Source organism: Platichthys flesus, chromosome 22 (assembly GCF_949316205.1).
Source record: "Platichthys flesus chromosome 22, fPlaFle2.1, whole genome shotgun sequence".
NCBI classification, from domain to species: Eukaryota; Metazoa; Chordata; class Actinopteri; order Pleuronectiformes; family Pleuronectidae; genus Platichthys; species Platichthys flesus.
In genome coordinates this window covers 14,898,042-14,915,127 of record NC_084966.1, presented here as the reverse complement: position 1 = coordinate 14,915,127, position 17,086 = coordinate 14,898,042, and the positions used below count along the sequence as shown (strand labels likewise).

Sequence of the window (17,086 nt, the reverse complement as noted above, 5' to 3'; positions counted from 1 at the left end):
AGCTTTGTGCCATTCAGTGTTTCTTGTTGCACATATGAGCCAAGGTGTAACAAGTGGGGGCTCGTCCGAAATCCAGATCCAGGTTTGTTTCTCACTCTTTTCTGTCCTGAGAAAGTAATAGGCCTCTAGTAGGTTAAGTTTCCCCTGGAATAGTGTACTGGTTGCCCAGGGTGTGTGATAACTTTAGAGTGTGAATGTAGTACTTTGAGCTTACATCGGTAACTAATTGCATTACTTATCAGGCACTAATTAGAGGGATTTACCTTTGGAGTTACCTTTCCTGGTAGGAATAGGCAACAGTATGTTGGGCCACAGTCCAGAGGCTGAACACCAGACACTGGAGCCGACGGTGAGGACAAATGGTCGTAAAACTTTTGGAGGGAAAACATTCTCCAGCAGGCCTGAGAATCTCCCCCTGGTGGTTGGGAAATGTCCTGAAGAGCCTTCAGGACCCCCGCTGAGTTCCAAGCCCCGCCCACTGAGGTCCAACTCTGACACTCAATTGGCTTAAAGCCAGCATCATCCTATGACCAGCACCTCAAGGAGGCAGAACCTCTCAGGTAGAATAAAACCACTGAGAGATCAATAATCGCTGCCATTTTTACCCTGCTCTGAAGACATCATGAGGCCCCTTCGGGGCCTCCCAGCTGTTTTAGTTGCTAAAGGGGGTAACCTTAACTTTTAGTTTATCAGCCATTTTTACCCTGCTCTGAAGACATCATGAGGCCCCTTCGGGGCCTCCCAGCTGTTTTAGTTGCTAAAGGGGGTAACCTTAATTATTTTCTTTCATTTCTTTCATTGTCTTTTATCTCAGTCGACGTTTTTATTTTCAAAAGGACTTTTGCTGTTTTAACTTGAAAAGACCAAACAGGAAATTGCACGCGGAACAATCTCAGACTGTTTCACTTTCCCCACGGACTTTACTTTCTTTTCCCAACAATCTACAAACGGCTTCCACAGCCGTCCCCTGCAGAAGCGCGAGATTCATTCCGCTGAGGAGCACGACCTCCACATCCCTGAAGAAGGACGATGTTCATCCCGTTGAGGAGCAAGACGAATCTACTCCTATTCGGCCCAGCCGACGCCGCTGCGACAGAGGAACCAGCGCAGCAGAGCTTGAGCGGCCACGATTATTCACTGGACTTCCGAAATATCCGCGCGACACGCGCATGCAACACCGTGAAGGTCACAGTAAGAGGCTTTATTGTCTGGGCAGATGTTAATCTAATACGTAGCGTATTGTTTTAATACTTGAATGTATTTGTTTTGTATGAGACCGCAGAGTCTCTAGTGTTTTAGCGGCGATTCGCCACTTCCGGTTTCCGGTTACGGCCTTGTGCCATAGTTTTAAGCGCCGTGAGCAGCGTCTCCAGCTCATTGTGACCGTTTGAACAACTTTAAAGATACTTTACCGGTCAAACCTCAGCACACAACGCCACTTGGGTGCTGAGTGGTAAAGTAAATGTAACTTGTCTCTGACGGTGCTTTTAGAGAGCTTTGCTCTCTCCTTGTATTCTCTCTCTCTCTCTCCTTCTAAACCGACCTATACACACATCCGATCTGTATTTAGAATACAGTTCATGTGACATAGTTAAATCTATATTCAGAGAGGCTGGACACATCTGGAAGCCATGCGGCCGAACGCCAAAGCAGAGACAAAGAATTCTCTTTGTCTGAAAATCCCTTTGTGTAATTCATGTGACCACCAGTGTGAGCTCCGGCCACATGGTGTCATTAACATAGACTCCATTTTGAAGAACGCAAGTTAAACCACCATTTTGAGTCTATTATTGCCACGCCTCCTCTCTCACTCTCCTCCCATTCTGGCTCTAAATTCATAACGGCTCCGCCATCTTGTTTTGTAGTCAATTCGCCATTTTGAGAGTTTTTAGGCCTTGGTTCCACGAATCATGATCGGCCGCCATCTTAGATGTGACGTGACTTCGTCATCGCCTCGCCCCCCTTCTTTTTCTCTCTCTCTCTCGCTCTTTCACACACACACACACACAGACACAGAGACACATTGATAGACACAGACAGATACACACACACAGATACACATAGATGAATACATGTGTTTTCTAAATTGTGATAAGCGGCTGCTGTTGTTATCTTTGAAATATGGGAGTTTGTTAAAATGATGAATCATTAAATAACACTAACTGTATTTCACATGCACCCACATAGACACACACACACAGAGAGACACTTTGACACAGACACACACGCATACCATGACAGACATACATAGGTAGACCGCCGGTTTTACATGTACTTTCTGACTTGTGATAAGTGCTGCTGCTGTGTTTATCTTTGAAATATCGGAGTTTGTTAAAATGATGAAACATTAAATAACACCAACTTTATTTCCCCTTTTTAATAAATGCTTTTGTAATTAAAGTATCTGTAGTCTGTGATTATTTGTGCATATGTATGTGATTGCAGCTGGATTATGATTGCCTGTGCTCGAACTTAGAAGCCTTCACTGTTAATTAAATAATTATTAATATTAAATATTGAGATTATTGATTTGACATTTATCATTATGAGACTGATATTTAAAGATTGAATTGTTGGTCCCTGTAACCAGGGTGGTGCCCCGCGACAATAAGCAATGATTACAGATTTGTATTATTCTTAATTGATAATTTTATTGTTTTCATTAATTATTTTAACTATTATTAATGGATAACCGTATCATTTCTAATTAAATGTGTTACTGTTCTTAATTAATAGCTTTATCATTTTTGATTATTTTTAATAAATAATTGTTAATTTAATAATCATATTTCATGATTATTAATAATAAGCCAACGTCAATTCTACTCCTACTATTGCACAACAAGTATCTCTCTCGGGGGGTCTGTTGGTTTGTTATTTTTGTTTGTTATTTTTGTGCATAAACATGATTTGACTTTGTCTTGGGTACACATCCATGTCCGTCTGGTGAGTAACAGCAAAGCTGGGGCTTTACCTGGTCATTGGTTTTGTGTTTAAAACACCTGTCATGAAATGCATGAAGACTAGGGTCTATAGAAGGTAGTTAGCATTGGTTAGGCAGATAGTCAGTGGAAAGGTATTCCAAAGGTGATGATAGATATAGATGATATAGGTGATGATATATATATATATATATGGGTTGGTTCTTTTGAAAAGATGGCTACCATGGAGGAATTTGTGCAGTTTCCAAGTGTGGAGGTGCTAGGAAAATGTACCAGGGAGCAGTTGCTAAAAATTGCAGAGCATTATGAAATAGAACGGTTCACAAGGAAGTAATGTACTCTACTTTAAAGGCCCAGTTAGGACAGGTTGGTTTTTCCCCCCTTCGGTTTGTTCCAGAGATGAGGTTGTTGCTGAAGAGGAAGTAGCTGGTAGATCAAGGTTAGAGGGCAGTCCTTTATGACTTTGGTGACATAACAGTTGAACAGAAGACAGAAATTATGTTGCTACATCACTAACAGGAAAGTGAATCACGTGCCCATGAAGAGCGAGTTCATGCCAGGGATCAAGAATGGGAGTTTGAATGATTAAATTTAACTACTAAGCCGCGTGAGGTTGAACTGGAGCTGATTAAAGAGTGTGAGTTATATCCATTTTTGCCAGCAGTGTCCACAGATACTTTTGATGTAGTTTATATTTTAAGGTTACTACCAACATTTTGTGAGAAGGATGTGGGTAATTTCTTTTCTTTTTGAGCGGTTAAGTCAAGCATGCCAGTGGACTGATGTAGAGATGTTGTTCTTGCAATGTGGGCTCACAGAGGCTTAGGTCCTATGAAATTGTGCCGGAGGCGATCGCCAGCAGTTCAGGAAACTGAGAAGATCAGAAGAGCAAACGTATGTAGAGCTGGAGCGAGCACTGACCACCCATTTTAATCGCTGGCTTGTAGCTTATGAGAAATGAAATGGAAGATCTTAAGGAATTGGTTCTGTTCAGTTTAAAGATATTCTTCCTAACCGAGTTACTACTTACATAAATGAGCATCAAGCTAGAAAGATGTTGTGTTGGCTAATGAATACTCCTTATCAAAGCAGAACCTGTAACTATTGTCCAGTGGAGGGACACTGGAAGAAGGGTATGCAACTGTTTTTGGCTCCTTTGCATCGTTTTTTGTTGTGCTGTTCTTTAGTTAAGGCACAGGTGTCCATGGGAGTCCGGCCATCATTCCTGGTTCCAGGAGTGGCGATCATCCTAGGGAATGATCTGGCTGGAAACAAATTACGGCCTGATATACTGCCTTCACTGGTAGGTTGTTCTACCCGACTGATGAGGGGACCTGTTGACCGAGAGGTATTTCCAGCATGTGCAGTAACCCGAGCACAGACTGGTAAAGAGAAAACAAATTGAAGTTATATCTGACGATGTTGTGTGGCTGCCTATTGTTCCTTTGTCTGTCTCTCTTAGTGATTTGATTAACCAGCAGCAAGACGATCCTTCTCTATCAGAGCTTCTCTCTCAGCTTCGCCCATCCAGTGAAAGTCCAGTTCAGCCAACGGGTATTTCCTACAAGATGGTGTAGTATATTCCCTTAGCTAATAGATAACCATAGCACAGATACAAACAATGAATGGTATTTTAATATCCAGCTAATGACTTTCTCTAGCATAGGTACAGATCATAATGACATGTTAATATCTTAAGGCGCCTTGCATCTTAAGTTCAAACGTTTAAGTGTTGTCTCCAGATGTGTTCAGTGTGTTTCTCTTCGTCTGAACTAACCTTGAACTGCCTATGGAATAATGAGAGGAGAGAGGGTTTTCAGCGGGTCCTTAAATCTTAAGGTAGGAAACATTCCCAAATTTAGGCAGAAAGTGACGTCATTATACACTCCTGATCAAAATCTTAAGACCAGTTTAAAAATTGCATGAATTTGCATTTTGCACTGTTGAATCTTAGGAACGTTCTAAGTAGAGTTTCAAAATGCAAAAAGAAGAAATGGGAACAAGAGCCCAAAAGTTGTGAGAAGGCAATTTATTGAAAACAACAATTCAACTGAAGTACGCTGTTCATCAGCTGATCAAAAGTTTAAGACCACAGCAAAAAAAAATAAAAAAAATAAAACAGAAATTAAAGTGTCAAAAACTGACTCTGTAATGAGTAGCTCCACCATTATTGTTGATCACTTCAAAAATTTGTTTTGTCATGCTTGATGCAAGTGTTTTCAAAAGGCTAGTGCGAATGTTGCGCCAAGTGGTGAAGATGGTAAAGGGCATCCACTGTCTGGAACTGAAGTCCATTTTTGTAAACTTACCTTGCCATCCATCCCCAAATGTTGTCAATTGGATTAAGATCAGGGGAACACGCAGGAAGGTCCAAAAGAGTGATGTTATTCTCCTGGAAAAAAACCTTAGTCAGACGGGCATTGTGAATTGGAGCGTTGTCCTGCTGAAAAACCCAGTCGTTACCACACAGACGAGGGCCCTCAGTTATGAGGGATGCTCGCTGAAACATCTCCACACAGCCAGCTGCTGTTTGACACCCCTGCACAACCTGGAGCTCCATTGTTCCATTGAAGGAAAAAGCACCCCAGATCATGATGGCGCCCCCTCCACTGTGCCGCGTAGAAAACATGTCAGGTGGCATCTCCTTGTCATGCCAGTAACGTTGGAAGCCATCAGGACCATCAAGGTTACATTTTTTCTCGTCAGAGAATAAAACTTTCTTCCACCTTTGAATGTCCCATGTTTGGTGCTCCCTTGCAAAGTCTAAACGGGCAATGTTGAGGCGTTGAAGGAGACGTGGGCTTTGAAGATGTTTCTTGTTTTTGAAGCCCTTCCTTCGCAGATGCCGCCTGATGGTTATTGGGCTGTAGTCAGCACCAGTAATGGCCTTAATTTGGGACGAGGATCGTCCCGTGTCTTGACGGACAGCCATTCGGATCCTCCGGCTCAGCGCCGGTGAGATTTTTTTGGGTCTACCACTTGATTTTTTTGTTCCATAACCCTGAGGATCTTTTAAGTAATGCAAAATGTCTTACTGCGTCCAACCTCAGCAGCGATGTCACGTTGTGAGAGGCCTTGTTTATGCAGTTCAACAATCCTACCACGTTCAAAGACGGTGAGTTTTTTTGCCTTTGCCATCAAGAGATCTTCACAGTATGATTACTTGACAGGAAATGACATGGAATCCAAATTTTGCACAGATTTTGGCTTTTAAAGGCTGTGGTCTTAAACTTTTGATCAGCTGATGAACAGCTTATTTGAGTTAAATTGTTGTTTTCAATAAATTGCCTGCTCACAACTTTTGGTCTCGTGTTCCCATTTCTTATTTTTGCATTTTGAAGCTCTACTTAGAACCTTCCTAAGATCCAACAGTGCAAAATGCAAATTCATGCAGTTTTTTAACTGGTCTTAAGATTTTGATCAGGAGTGTATGTTACGGAGAGGAGTTTAAAAGTCTTATGGCCTGGGGGATGAAACTGTCTCTGAGCCTGGTGGTGCGGGCCCGGATACTGCGGTACCGTCTGCCAGATGGCAGCAGGCAAAAATGTTTATGGCTGGGTTGAAAGGGGTCTTTAATTATCCGGCTGCTCTTCTTCCTGCACCGCTGGGTGTAGAGGTCCTCTATGGATGGTAGCGCTGTCCTGGTGATGTGCTGGGCAGACTTCACCACCCTCTGTAAAGCCTTATGGTTCAGGGCGGTGCAGCTGACATACCAGGCGTTGATGCAGCCAGTCAGGATGCTCTCTATGGTGCATCTGTAGAAGACACCCCATTCGTGATGTGTCGTTCGTGAACAATTCGTTCATTTTCTCGTGGCCACGCATCGGGACTGATGCATAGGCTCAGTCAAGGAAACAGAAAGGATTCGTTCATCTCCCGACTGGGGCTTTGTATGAGTCTTTGGATCCTTTTTCACTTGACCTGCATTGGTTTAGTAGAGTAAACAGTTACCTCATTCCCTTTCGCATGACCACTGTTTTAGAAAGACGTGACTGATATTCGTTCACAAGTCATACTGACTGGTTTCGTTATTTTCACTTTACATTTACACTTACCGTTCAGTGCAGCGTAATTGTTTGCCGTGATTTAATTCCCCTTTTACCAGGTGTACTCTTGAGAACTCTCTCCCCTCTGGATTTCTTTCTTTCCATACATCACTGTCCTTTCATACTTTTTAGTTTTTCTAATACCTCTTGAGTCATTTTTAAATGCATGTTCTTTGACACATCCAGTTTCTCACACCACACATTAAAATCCCCCACGATCATACAGTTGTCATCACACATTGATCCCATCTTTTCAAACATCATCTTTCTTTCTCCTCATTTGGCGCATACACATTTACCAGCTTAAACCCTTCATTCATATATTCAAATTTGAGTCCTATCATCCTTCCATCCCCCTCATCATCACTCCTCTTTTTATTAATATCGCTACCCCCTTGCATTCCCATCACCATTGTTTGCATATACTTCTCCTCTCCATTCATTCTCCACCTCCCTCATACATCTCTTGTCCCTGTGTGTTTCCTGTAAACATGTATCATAATCGCTCGTCCCATATATCTGTTCCCTTTTGTTTTTGTTTTTTAGCCCCCTTGCATTTATTGAAATAATTATTATTATTAACACAAGTAGTATTTTTGTTTTCATTTTTTGTTCTTGCTCTTACTTATCTTGCTAATCCTCTTGTGCCTCTTGGTGTTCTGTCTCTTCCTTATTAGACTAATTTCCTCCATTAACTCCATGTCAGTCTTGGATCCTACCGTTTGTGACGTGCGGGTGTCCTCTCCAGACCCGGTGGGAGATACTCCACTCTGCACTTCTCTCCTCTCTTCCGTCTTCCTGTTGCCGTGCTGCCTCCTCTCCTTTGGCCCCAGGTCCGCATTCTCCACTCCGCCTCTCCGTCCTTTTGTCGAGCCATTCTCCTTCGTCCTCACCGTCTGCGCATCTCTCCTCCCCTCTGCAGCCGCCGCCGCGTCATTCCTTCGCCCTCTCTCCTTGCTTGACTCCTGCTCTCTTTTCTCCTCTCTGCCCCTCTTCCCTTTGGTCGTCTCCATCTGCACCCGCTCTCCATCCCGCACGCGACTTTCTTCATAGTGTCCTCCTCCCTTTCCCTCCTCTCTCGCAGCCGCCCTCTCGTCCCTGCCATGTTTCCCTCTCCCTGTACGTGTTCCTCCTCTATGCTTTCCATTCCCTCCGAGTGACCCTCCTCACTGCTCTCACTCTCGCTCCCCCCCTCACTCTCGTTCACCTCCTCCCCCTTCCCTTCTTCGGTCTCACTCCTATCTCACCTGCACTCCTCCGTCCGGTTCCTGCATAGATCACATTTTTTTACATCTTTGCCGCATTCCCTGGCGAAGTGCCCCTGTACTCCACACCTGTGACATTGAAACTCAGGGCACTCTCATCAGGTGCCCCGACTGAATACACATCCTGCACACTCTGTCCTGCTTATCGTGAATCACCCTGAAATATTCCGCCCCTAGCGCTGTGCTGAATTTAGACGAGTACAGCAGATTGAAGTTGATTATTAAATTTAACTTTAAGGAACCGTGTCCCATCCGCAACATTTGTCCCCGGCCACATCCTCCTCTTAATCGGGGATGCAGCCGACACACCCTAGATCTGTAGCTTCTCCAGTTTTTCCTGGTCCTCAACGTAAAATGGCAGGTTCATAAATGACACCACCAGCTCGTCATTGACAATCTCCCTGGCGTGCACCCTGGTTTCACCCATCTTGAACCCCTCCATCAACCTTTCTTGGCATCTTGGGTGGCTCATGGTCATCTCAAATTTGGTTTTCAGTTAAGTACCTGCAACCCAGCAGCCCCCGTACAGTGCGTCAATGCCACGGGGGAACACGTAGTGTCAACAAAACAATCTCAAGTCTATTGTCCGGTTGGATTGATTCAAACTGAATAAAGTCTCCGCTGACGTGTTGCCGTCGCGATCTGATGACGTCTTCCCAGTGGTCCGTTCAGGTTAGTGTGGCCGTAGACTACTGAGTCCACCCTCTGAGCCTTATTTATACATGTATATACGTCAGGTAAAAGTGGAAAAAAGTTTACAGCACCTGGTATTCCCAGGCAGTCTCCCATCCAAGTACTAACCAGGCCCGACTCTGCTTAGCTTCCGAGATCAGACGAGATCGGGCGTATTCAGGTTGGTGTGGCTGTAAGCGAATGAGTCCACCCTCTGAACCTTATTTATACATGTATATACGTCAGGTAAAAGTGGAAAAAAGCTTACAGCACCTGGTTTTCCCAGGCAGTCTCCCATCCAAGTACTAACCAGGCCAGACCCTGCTTTATTTCCGAGATCAGACGAGATCAGGCGTATTCAGGTTGGTTTGGCTGTAAGCGAACGAGTCCACCCTCTGAACCTTATTTATACATGTAAATACGTCAGGTAGAAGAAGAAAAAAGCTTACAGCACCTGGTATTCCCAGGCAGTCTCCCATCCAAGTACTAACCAGGCCCGACCCTGCTTAGCTTCCGAGATCAGACGAGATCTGGCGTATTCAGGTTGGTGTTGCTGTAAGCGAATGAGTCCACCCTCTGAACCTTATTTATACATGTATTTACGTCAGGTAAAAGTGGAAAAAAGCTTACAGCACCTGGTTTTCCCAGGCAGTCACCCATCCAAGTACTAACCAGGCTCGACACTGCTTAGCTTCCGAGATCAGACGAGATCGGGCGTATTCAGGTTGGTGTGGCCGTAAGCGATTGAGTCCACCCTCTGAACCTTATTTATACATGTAAATACGTCCTGTAAAAGAAGAAAAAAGCTTACAGCACCTGGTATTCCCAGGCAGTCTCCCATCCAAGCACTAACCAGGTCCGACCCTGCTTAGCTTCCGAGATCAGACGAGATCTGGCGTATTCAGGTTGGTGTGGCCGTAAGCGAATGAGTCCACCCTCTGAACCTTATTTATACATGTATTTACGTCAGGTAAAAGTGGAAAAAAGCTTACAGCACCTGGTTTTCCCAGGCAGTCACCCATCCAAGTACTAACCAGGCTCGACACTGCTTAGCTTCCGAGATCAGACGAGATCGGGCGTATTCAGGTTGGTGTGGCCGTAAGCGATTGAGTCCACCCTCTGAACCTTATTTATACATGTAAATACGTCCTGTAAAAGAAGAAAAAAGCTTACAGCACCTGGTATTCCCAGGCAGTCTCCCATCCAAGTACTAACCAGGCTCGACCCTGCTTAGCTTCCTAGATCAGACGAGATCAGGCGTATTCAGGTTGGTGTGGCCGCAAGCGATTGAGTCCACCCTCTGAACCTTATTTATACATGTAAATACGTCAGGTAAAAGAAGAAAAAAGCTTACAGCACCTGGTATTCCCAGGCAGTCTCCCATCCAAGTACTAACCAGGCCTGACCCTGCTTAGCTTCCGAGATCAGACGAGATCGGGCGTATTCAGGTTGGTGTGGCCGTAAGCAAATGAGTCCACCCTCTGAACCTTATTTACACATGTATATACGTCAGGTAAAAGTGGAAAAAAGCTTACAGCACCTGGTATTGCCAGGCAGTCTCCCATCGAAGTACTAACCAGGCCCGACCCTGCTTAGCTTCCGAGATCGGACGAGATCCTGCATATTCAGGTTGGTGTGGCTGTAAGCGAATGAGTCCACCTTCTGAAACTTATTTATACATGTAAATAAGTCAGGTAAAAGTGGAAAAAAGCTTACAGCACCTGGTATTCCCAGGCAGTCTCCCATCCAAGTACTAACCAGGCCCGACCCTGCTTAGCTTCCGAGATCAGACGAGATCGGGCGTATTCAGGTTGGTTTGGCTGTAAGCGAATGAGTCCACCCTCTGAACCTTATTTATACATGTATATACGTCAGGTAAAAGTGGAAAAAAGCTTACAGCACCTGGTTTTCCCAGGCAGTCTCCCATCCAAGTACTAACCAGGCTCGACCCTGCTTAGCTTCCGAGATCAGACGAGATCGGGCGTATTTTTTTTTTTTTTTTTTTTTTTTTTTATTATCAAAAATATATTGTATTTACATTTTTTGTATGTACATTACTTTTTTACATTCCTTCATGCTTTACCAGGTTTGTACATTTTTACATGCATATACCATATTTCACAGGAAACACACAAATCAACAAATAAATAAAACCAAAATTAACTCATTGAATAAAGAAAAGAAAAAAAAAACTTTTAACCAAAATTCATTCTCAACTCATTCACATTCCCATTTATTACTTCAATAAAAGTGCTGTCTTCCACAAATCCTTTCCTAAACTCCTCTTCCCCAATATAACTCCATATCAATCTCACATCTCTTTCTATCAGATGTTTGAAGATCGTCCATACCTCACATCCCCTTTTTTCGTAATGGGCCATGTCCCTTCTTAGTTTTACGGCATATCTGGCATGGCTCAGCACATAGTTCATTAGATTAATATTGCATCCATCCTTTCTTTCATTCACACCAAACAGCCACAATTTCTTCCATTCCATCATTACCCCCAAATCCCCTTTCCAGCACTTGTTTATTAGTTCCTTCATTTTTCCAAAGTATCCCGTTAATTCCCCACATTCAACAAACTCATGCATACATGTTTCCACTCCCTCCCCACATACATCACATTCCTTTCCCACCTTGCTGTCAAATTTGCTGATTATTAGGTTGTTATAGATCCGGTTGTGCCTCAGCATAAAATCAAAATGTTCGCATTCAATACTATTCCATTTCACCCTCAGATTTTCCCATATCTTTCTCGCATCCAACTCATTCATTACTTTGCTCCACACTTTCTCTGCAGCCGGTCTCCGTATCTCTTTTCCTCTCATACATGCATACATAACCCTGGTTTTCACATTTTTCAGACTCACCTTGCACTCCCCTTCCCCAACATACATCTCTATCTTGTTTCCCACCTTCACCATGTTTTCTCTCTCTATCATTCCTATCCACTCTTTGGGCATTGCTTTCTTAATTTTCTCTAATTCACCTCTTGCTGTGCCTAGCCAAATTTCATCCCCATTCTCTCTTACTTCATCCACCACTGCCTGTGCTCCCATGAATCCTGGTATATACTCATACACTAAATCCCTTATCCTTCTTATCCCAGCCCTCCACATCACCCTGTTATAAATCATTTCTCCTCCCACCGTGAGTTTGGGATTTAAAAACACTGGTTGCTCCCAAACCTGTCTCACATCCTCGCATTCATACTTCACACTTTTTAAAAACTCACCCCATGCTCCAAACATCTCTTTGTGGATTTCCGTCACCCCATTCATCATGCCTTTTTTAAATTTCATGTACATTCCACTCTCCCCACACCCTCCACATTTATTCATTGCTTCTTTCAAAAAGGCCTTCCACACATGGTCTCCATCATCCCTTAAGTATCTTACCATCATTTTTACCCTTAGTGCCTTCTTTTTCCCCTCTAGATTCACTAACTTCAACCCCCCGTCTTCATAATCATTTTCTAAAACTTCCCTCGCTATCCTTACTCCCCCCCCATCCCACAAAAAGTTACTTATAACCCCTTCCACCTCTTTCAACACTCTCACAGGCACATCCATCACATTCATCACATATATCATTTTACTCATAATCAGCGCATTCACCACTACTACCTTACCTTTTAGTTTCAACTTCCTTAGTTTCCAAAACCCTAACGTTTTTTTCAGGCTATTTATCATTACTTCGTATTGCCTATCCCTCCCTTCCTCTCCCTCAATCCCCAAGTTTATCCCTAGCACCTTCATGTACCCATTGTTTTCCTTCAATCCTATCTCTCCCATCTTTTCTCTACTCCAACCTATGTACATTATTTCTGACTTATCTATGTTTATTTTGGCTCCAGATGCCCTACCATATAATTCTACACTCCCTAATACTTCAACTACACTTTCCCTATCCCTAACTGTCACCGTTGTGTCATCCGCATATTGATATAGAGTGCTCACCTGTCCACCCGGTATTTCTATCCCCCTAATCCTCCTATTTTTCAAAATGAGTACCGCTAACGGCTCTGCCGACAAGGAGTACAGCAAAGCCGATAGCGGACATCCCTGCCTCACTGATCTTTCTATTCTAAATTCACCCGTGACTATCCCATTGACCTTAATCTTACTTCCTGCTCTTTCATACATTCTCCTCACCCATCCTATCAATTTCTCTCCAAATCCCATCTTTCCTAACACTTTATACAAATATCCGTGATCTACTCTATCGAATGCTTTATTAAGATCTAAACTCGCTATAACCCCTCCACTGTTTCTCTTCATGTGTATTATTGTATCCCTAATGCTACTTATTGTGTCTGCTATGTCTCTCCCTGGTATACTATATGCTTGTGTGCTTCCCACCACCGTCCCTATTACTCCCTTCAATCTATTTGCTAACACCTTTGCTAAAACCTTATAGTCCCCATTTAACACTGTGAGTGGCCTGTAATTTTCTAATTTGTCCCTACTTCCTTTTTTATAAATGATGCTAACTAACCCTGTTATCATACTATGCGGCATTTCTCCCTTCTCTTCTATCCATCTATATAATCTATCCAATACTGGTACTAATTCTTCTCTAAACTCTATATAAAATTCGCCTATTATTCCATCTATCCCTGGACTTTTATTCCTGCCTAACCCATTTATTGCTTCCTCTATCTCTCCCTTACTTATCTCTCCCTCGCACACCTCCCTATCCTCATCATTCAGTTTAGCCTCCATCTTGTCTACCACCTGTCTGCTACTCTCCTCATCTACCTCTTCTTTCTTATATAACTCCCTATAAAATTCTTCAACTCTTTCCACTATCCCTACAAAATCTGTTATTTTTTCGCCTCCCTTTCCCTCCACTTTCTCAAAATAATTTTTCTCCTGCCTTGTATTCTCTAGCCCTAAGAAATAACCTGTACATTTTTCCCCCTCTACTGCATATCTTGCCCTACTTCTAATTATTGCACCTTCACACTTTCTCTGTTCTATCTCCTTTAGTTCATCTTTCTTCCTTATGTATCCCTCTATGTCATAATTGCCTCCTTCCCCCGCTTTCTTCTCCTCTTCCTCTAACTCCTCTTTTAACCTTTTTTCTCTCTCCCTCTCTTTCTTTCCCCTATTTTTACTGTGTTTTTTGCTTATTTCCCTTATCCCCTCTTTCAACCTTTCCCACCACCTCCCCGTTTCTTCCTCATACATGCTCTCATCCATCTCCCACTGTATGTAATCTCTCACCTCTTTTTTATATTTTTCATCTTTGAGCAACCGACCATTCATACACCACACCCCCCCTCCTCTTCTCTTTGTTTCCCCTCCTATTGTATATTTTAACACCTTGTGATCGCTATAAGTTGTGGTTATATATTCTATACTCTTTATCCCTTCTGCTAAGCCCTTCGTGCTCAATACTAAATCTATCCTGCTCTGTTTTAATTCCCCTTTCACCAGTTGTATTCTTGAGAACTCTCTCCCCTCTGGATTTCTTTCTCTCCATACATCACTCAGTCCTTTCATACTTTTAAGTTTTTCTAATACCTCTCTTGTTGTATCATTTTTAAAATGCATGTTTTTTGACACATCCAGTTTCCCACACCACACATTAAAGTCCCCAACAATCATACAGTTGTCAACACACATTTTTTCCATTTTTTCAAACATCACCTTTCTTTCTTTCTCCTCATTCGGAGCATACACATTTACCAGCTTCATTTCCTCATTCATATATTCAAATTTGATCCCTATCACCCTCCCATCTCCCTCATCATCACACCTTCTCACATTCCCTATCACTCCTTTTTTTGTTAATATTGCTACACCCCTTGCATTCCCTTCCCCATTATTTGCATACACATCTCCTCTCCATTCATCCTCCACCTCTTTCATACATCTCTCATCCCAGTGTGTTTCCTGTATGCATATTATATCATAGTTACTCTCTCCATAGATCTGATGTCTTTTGATTTTATTTTTTAGCCCCCTTGCATTTATTGATATTATTGTTAACATTAGTAGTATTGCTATTTTCATTTTATTTTTTCCTTGGTTCTACTTTTCTTATTATTCCTCATATGTTTCTGATTAGTTTGTCTTTTCCTCAGTTGTTTTATTTGCTCCTCTATCTCCATGTCTGTTTCAGCTCCTACCGTCTGTGGCGTGGTGGTCTCCTCTGCAGTTTCAGTGGGCTTCGCTCCACCTGCTGCCTTCTCCTTCCCTCCTGTGTTGTCCTCTCTTCTCCTCCTCCCCGGGCCTACTTCCTCCTCTCCGTCTTTTCTTTCGACCATCGCCCCCTTCTCTGGTCCTCTCGTCTCCTTCGTATTTGGCGGTTTCTTCTCCATCCCGTCTCTCCTCCTTTCTGCCGTCGCCTCCGTCCTCACCTCACGTTCCAGCACTCCTCTCCTCCTGCCCGCATCCTCCTCCTCGTTGTTTCCTCTCGTTCTCTCGTTCCGGTCCGTTCCAGCTTTCTTTCCGCCTTCCGTCTCCTCCTCCGGCCTCTCTCCTTCCTGCCTGCTTGCATCCTCCTTCTCAGTCTCCTCAGTTTCTTTTCCGACTCCCTCCTCCACACTTTCCATTTCCTCTGCCTCCCCCTCCTCACTGCTTCCGCTCTCACTTTCTTCTCCATTCTCACTTGTGCCATCTTCTGCCTCACTCTTATTGCATCTGCATTCATTCATAAGGTTCTGGCACAGATCACATTTCTTCCTCCCCTGCTTGCATTCCCTTGCATAATGGCCCTGCACTCCACATCTATTGCAATGAAATTCCGGGCACTCTCTCATTATGTGCCCGGGTTTAATGCACAGCCTGCACACCTTCACCTGCTTATCATGTAGCACCCTGAAATACTCTGCCCCCAGCGCAGTGTCAAATCTTGCAGAGTACGGCAGCGATTGTATTTCATTATTAAACTTCACTTTCAGGAACCTAGTCCCGTCTGCCACATTTGTCCCTGGCCACATCCTTCTTTTAATGGGAGATACTGCTGCTACTCCCCATAGTTGCAACTTTGCCAGTATCTCCCTGTCCTCAATATAAAAGGGCAGACTCATAAATGACACTACCAGCTCGTCATTTACTAGTTCTCTGGCGTGCACCCGAGTCTCCCCTATCTTAAAGCCTTCCATGAGCCTCTCCTTCCCCTTAGGGTGGCTCATTGTCATCTCATATTTTCTCTCCGTTATCTGTCGGCACGCCAATAGCCCTCCACATAGCTCGCGAACACACCGCATGAGCTCCATAGCCGTGTCCTCGCCCTCGCCCTCCATCTCCACCATTACTGTCTGCTCCCTGTCATTCCTCTCACTCGTTTTGCAGCTCTTACCCTGCGTCAGCTCCGTGTTTGTCCCGCCCTCACCTCCTTGGGTGACGGCGGTTAAACTCACCTGCTCAGTGTTTATCTCCACCATAGTCTCTGGAGCACTTCCTCGCCGGCTACGATGCCCCCGCACAGTGCGTCACTGCCGCGGGGGACATAAACAAACACTTAACAAGACAATCACAACTCTAATGTCCGGTTGGATTTACATATAAGAGATAGAGAAGAAAGGGGGATTTAGAAAGAGCACAAGACTAGCTGGGAAAGAGAAGAAAAAAAAAAAGACAAAAAAGGCAAAAATAGTTCCACAGCAGCCACCCGCGGTGGCTTGCTACCGGGTCGCTGGATGATGACGTCACTCCGTGGTACGTTCAAGGGCTGTCGGGCGTATTCAGGTTGGTGTGGCCGTAAGCGATTGAGTCTACCCTCTGAACCTTATTTATACATGTAAATACGTCAGTTAAAAGAAGAAAAAAGCTTGCAGCACCTGGTATTCCCAGGAAGTCTCCCATCCAAGTACTAACCAGGCCCGACCCTGCTTAGCTTCCGAGATCGGGCGCATTCAGGTTGGTGTGGCCGTAAGCAAATGAGTCCACCCTCTGAACCTTGTTTATACGTCAGGTAAAAGCTTACAGCACCTGGTAATCCCAGGCAGTCTCACATCTATGTTCTAACCAGGCCCGACCCTGCTTAGCTTCCGAGATCGGACGAGATCGGGCATATTCAGGTTGGTGTGGTTGTAAGCGAATGAGTCCACCTTCTGAAACTTATTTATACATGTAAATAAGTCAGGTAAAAGTGGAAAAAAGCTTACAGGACCTGGTATTCCCAGGCAGTCTCCCATCCAAGTACT

General features: G+C 43.8%; 1 protein-coding gene, 7 non-coding genes and 6 pseudogenes across 8 annotated transcripts in view; all 14 read right to left on the bottom strand.

Annotated features, from left to right (window-relative positions):
* LOC133933462 (histone H4-like) overlaps window positions 1–17,086 on the bottom strand; it is a 556,161-nt gene that overhangs the window by 65,223 nt on the left and 473,852 nt on the right. The gene's annotated exons all lie outside the window — the stretch shown is intronic.
* LOC133934954 (5S ribosomal RNA) lies at window positions 9,006–9,124 on the bottom strand. Its single transcript, XR_009913117.1, has one exon. It is a non-coding gene; the product is annotated as a 5S ribosomal RNA (ribosomal RNA).
* LOC133940319 (5S ribosomal RNA) lies at window positions 9,187–9,305 on the bottom strand (annotated as a pseudogene).
* Window positions 9,368–9,486, bottom strand: LOC133934598 (5S ribosomal RNA). Its single transcript, XR_009912774.1, has one exon. It is a non-coding gene; the product is annotated as a 5S ribosomal RNA (ribosomal RNA).
* On the bottom strand, window positions 9,549–9,667 carry LOC133936116 (5S ribosomal RNA). The gene has a single exon (XR_009914228.1). It is a non-coding gene; the product is annotated as a 5S ribosomal RNA (ribosomal RNA).
* LOC133938352 (5S ribosomal RNA) lies at window positions 9,730–9,848 on the bottom strand (annotated as a pseudogene).
* Window positions 9,911–10,029, bottom strand: LOC133936115 (5S ribosomal RNA). Its single transcript, XR_009914227.1, has one exon. It is a non-coding gene; the product is annotated as a 5S ribosomal RNA (ribosomal RNA).
* On the bottom strand, window positions 10,092–10,210 carry LOC133941132 (5S ribosomal RNA; annotated as a pseudogene).
* LOC133946554 (5S ribosomal RNA) lies at window positions 10,273–10,391 on the bottom strand. Its single transcript, XR_009918243.1, has one exon. It is a non-coding gene; the product is annotated as a 5S ribosomal RNA (ribosomal RNA).
* Window positions 10,454–10,572, bottom strand: LOC133942246 (5S ribosomal RNA; annotated as a pseudogene).
* On the bottom strand, window positions 10,635–10,753 carry LOC133942491 (5S ribosomal RNA). Its single transcript, XR_009915848.1, has one exon. It is a non-coding gene; the product is annotated as a 5S ribosomal RNA (ribosomal RNA).
* Window positions 16,709–16,817, bottom strand: LOC133942216 (5S ribosomal RNA; annotated as a pseudogene).
* Window positions 16,860–16,978, bottom strand: LOC133942633 (5S ribosomal RNA; annotated as a pseudogene).
* Window positions 17,041–17,086, bottom strand: part of LOC133933902 (5S ribosomal RNA) — a 119-nt gene continuing 73 nt past the window's right edge. The window contains exon 1 of the ribosomal RNA XR_009912114.1: window positions 17,041–17,086. This exon is cut by the window's right edge and continues 73 nt beyond it. This is a non-coding gene — a ribosomal RNA (5S ribosomal RNA).